At 32.7% G+C, this 4,392-nt stretch overlaps 1 long non-coding RNA gene across 1 annotated transcript; it reads right to left on the bottom strand.

The window, feature by feature from the left end:
• Positions 1–2,091: 2,091 nt before the first annotated feature.
• Positions 2,092–4,143, bottom strand: LOC147474882 (uncharacterized). Its single transcript, XR_015208976.1, has 2 exons — positions 3,774–4,143; positions 2,092–2,615 (listed from the first exon to the last, which is right to left on the bottom strand). It is a non-coding gene; the product is annotated as an uncharacterized LOC147474882 (long non-coding RNA).
• Positions 4,144–4,392: the final 249 nt, after the last annotated feature.

The following is a 4,392-nucleotide window of genomic DNA, read 5'->3' as shown; positions in this document are numbered from 1 at the left end:
TTAACTCTTTGTCTAGTACAAAACCAAATCTCGCACCTAAAAGGGCTAAATGTAAAGTTAAAGAGAAAGTTTTCCAGAAAAAGCACATTGGAAGAATAGACATATTACAAATAGTGTAACCGGGGAGGTAGCGTATTCATCTTTTTTTTTTCTCATTCATTAGTGTTTAGAATACGTGGGGGGGTTTTTGAATTGTTACTTGGTGGTAGGGAAATGGAAAAAGATAATAGACAATCCTAGTTTTGAGGAGAAAAGTTAGGATTTCGGTAGAATTTGGATAATATTTATTTATTTTGTTATTTTTTTTTTCAATTTGAGGAGGTCATAATAATATAAAAATAGATTAGGGAGATTTAAACAAATCTAGGGAGGTGTCACTAATTATTATTACATCCGAATTTTGTAGGAGCCAATCATATTGCTTAGAGTGCAAAATGGAGCGATATGGTGAGGAGAGAGAGAATGAATGCCGAAGCTTTTTATATATATATATATATATATATATATATATATATATATATTTGGACCATTGATTTATATAGAGATATGTGTCCGTGTTTATTGCAATGCAAACCAACATTATCTAAATAGAGAGTCGCAATAGTAAATATAAAAAATAAGTTCGTATACCACTATTCGAATCTATGTGTGCTCTTGTATTGTATGATTATGCATTTGTCTAATATATTTTATTCTAAAATTAATAGCTTATTTGCATTGAAATAGGGCACCACTTGAAGTTCCCGTTATATTTTGAATGAGTTTTAATTGGTCTGTGATGTATATTATTAGATCATGCATTTATTAATAACTTAAAAGAGTAATTCTACGAAGATGCATTTTGGCCCGGTTTAGTGACTAGCTGATGTGTCTTGCAGTTTTCTACTTTTCTGATTTCTCTCAACTCAAACCAAATAAAACACAATTATTCTATTACCCTCTCTTTTTTCTTCCACCCATTTAGTCATTTACCAACATTTCACATCTTCTCAAATTATAAATTTCAGATTGTGATCACTGTTGATTTTCTCATATATATATATATATATATATATATATATATATATATTTTATACTAATGATTTCTCATCTAATATATACAAAACGAGGCACAAATTTTATTTCATACCCTTAGGCCCTATAAATTAAAGGGAAACCCCTCATCTCTAATGAATAGAAAATTAGAAGAAAAATTGATTTGAGAACTTGGTTTGTTAGAAAAGAGAATTTCAAGAATTCATTAATAAAAAATGGTTTTCACAAGTTTTTCACTGTAATGAGATTTTGTCTTCAATTAGAACAAACAAACCAGTATAAAGACACCAATACACCATCATCTTTTTTCCGATTTTTTTTTGTCTTTCTTCTTAAACCCAAAATTGGTCCTATTCGATGTTCACCGGTGGGGAATAGAGAAAGAGGTGTAGAGTTAATGTTGTACAAAGAAGGGGATTGGGGGCTATTTTTGATTTTTTTAATTTTTTTGTCATGTGGAAAAAGTGTTAAAGAATAAAAAATAAGTTTGAAAATAATGTCGCCCTAGAATTATTGAACTTAACATAATATCTTTTAGTTGCACTTAAATGCTTCACCATTATCTAAACATATTTTTATTCGATAAGCACCCTAATCTAATCATCATCATAGTACTTATACTGATAACAAAGCCATTAAGAACCAATTTTACATAAAATGTATATAAGAATTGCATGAATGGTTTTTTAGGTATTAATCTGTTTCACAATAAAATAATACTCTGAAAGTTCCTTTCTATCACTAAAATTCTCAGGAAGTTTATGATCACTATTTTCAGTCGACTCTTCTCAATTTCTGCAGCTTGTGACAGTAGGATTGACAAAATTAGCCAGACGAAAATGATCCTGGAACTTTCGAGAAAGCTACTTCACAATATAGGTCGGCAAGAATGTAGAATCGCTCGATGGGTACCTAAATGTGGTTTCTTATTCCCACTTCCATTGAACCAAGGTCATATTTTGATGCTCTCGGAGAAAGCATAGGGAATGCTACCAGATAGAGAATGAAGAATTCCCCTCCATTGGGGTGGGGGGAAAGAGATTTTGGACGTATTAATATTTTGAAGTCACCCCTGCTACTATATATTTGATACTTTGATGTTTGGATTACAATGTTATCTCCAGATATACAATTGAAGCGTAAAAGTAACTCATACAAGTGGAATCGTAAAAGTGTATTCTCTAGCAGTAACTCATACCATTGTAGGCTTGTAGCACAATGTCTTCTCTATATACAAGCGAAGTGTAAAAGTAACTCATACCAGTGGTATTGTAAAAGTGTATTCTCTAGCAGTAGACAAGGCTATAGTTGTATTGTATAGCTATTAACAGTAGTATATAGGTAATCAGTATAGTAGTAGATCAACATTAGTTTCTGGAACTTCGAGCCTTCTAATGTATAAACCTGCAGTTCGCCCCAAAGATGCCAAATCCTTTCTTCATATTCTCGCACGGCACGGTCATATAAAGTGGATGACAGTAGAATGGATCATTAATTCCATGTGCATATCCACAATTGTTGCCCTTGCTACAGTTTCCCTGATCGAAATATTTGCAGAGTCGAGTCTCGTAAGGTTGGCCCTGCAAATTCAAGTAATGAGACAACCAAAAATACATTCAACATGCCTGGCCTAATCACATCAACAAATACCATCAGGCATACGTTTTTTGGCCGATACAGCAATATTTTTTATTGTAAAGTGATTTGAAGTAATTGAGAAAGTCACTCTAAACCTACAACACACAGAAGCCATTAAAAGTATTCACTCCACAATGTTATGCCATCCCAACTTAAAACATGCCTTGGCACAGCTTTTTTTTGTTTTTTTTGCTGGGTAAGGTAATGTTTAGTGTTTTTTTGGTAACTCCTTGGCACAGCTAACTAAACTTCTTCAGTGTGAAGAACTTCAATATTAGGGCTTTAAGATCACCAGGACTTGATGGCTTCCCAACCCTTTTCTTCCAAATCTCTTGGGACTTGGTTCAAGTCTTCAAGAAGATGTATTAAACCTAGTCTCAAACTTCTTTCTCATGGAAGCCCACTTGAAAATATTAATCACACTAATATCACCTTAATCCCAAAACACATCTGTAAAGATTTTAGACAAATTAGCTTGTGCAATATTGTATCTGAAATCATCTCAAAAGCACTTGCTATATAGAGTTAAATACTTAATGTTTCCTCTTACCTCCCCATACCAATACTTTCTATCATAATGTTAAATACTTAATGTTTCCTCTTACCTCCCATACCAATACTTTCTATCATAATAAAAAACCATCGCTAGCTAAACTTCATAAAGTCATGCAAAATTACTTTACTAACAGTGTCAATGTGCCTAATCAAAAGAAAGCAAAGAAAAACAAGAACATAACATGCGCCGACCCAAAACAAGGTTCTATGCAAAACTTAATGTTGATCAAGCTTCAATATCTTTTGTTCATGTACTGACTCTTAACGTGCCCTACCAGGACACTGCCACTGTTGAAACTCTCTTGCTATTGTCGCTTAAGCTAACGTGCATAGCACCAACCCCTACATTTAACTTTTGCTGTCAATTAAATCAACACTTGAAGGATGATTTGACAAGAAATTTGGAACGAAAAATAACTAAAGATAATTCAGGTGATGAGGCAACTGATGTTGTTTCCACATTCTGGTTTGCCCTCTCTGTTGTTTTTATATGGAACTCCTGAACAAAGTTCATTTAACTTATGAGCAACCATAAAATTCCTTACTTATCCTAAAAGTCAATAAGATTTAATTTGCTTGAAATTCTTGCAGTGTAGGAGTACTTCTGGGCAATGTAGGCAATGTTGGATCTTCCGGAAGAATCTGCAATCAACAGATATCAGATTTTCTGAAACTAATAAAGCTTACCACAAAAGATACAGTTGTATCTTAAAATTCTTAATGGAAAAATTCAAATATAAAATTATTCTGATATAGGCAAACAAAAAATACTACTCTGTCAAAACATCAATATAAAAATATTTGCCGTTTACCATTTTATGTTAAAAGTTACAAAATTTTGTCGTTTAAATTTTGCACAAGGTCATTAAAGTCAAAGAAGTGAAGGCGCGACTTAATTGGTATGCAGAACTCTGCTAGTAAGACTAAGTAACCTATTGTTTATGCTACAAAAATATTTTAAATGCCTAATAAGCATCCAAAATTATTTAGTGTAGTTGGTTGCTATTATAATTTCTCTATCTATTTGTGAGTATTTTTTTTGTATCCATATCATTTGATATATAGTAGATAAACCCCGGACCCAAGAATGAATGAATGGGGGCCTTATTATTGGCTTTTGGTAGGGAGTAGAAGGCACTTAGTCATTTACTGGTTGGCCCCAGA

The sequence above is a fragment of the Coptis chinensis genome, chromosome 9 (genome assembly GCF_015680905.1).
Source record: "Coptis chinensis isolate HL-2020 chromosome 9, ASM1568090v1, whole genome shotgun sequence".
NCBI lineage: Eukaryota > Viridiplantae > Streptophyta > Magnoliopsida > Ranunculales > Ranunculaceae > Coptis > Coptis chinensis.
This window is presented reverse-complemented; position numbering and strand designations above follow the sequence as displayed.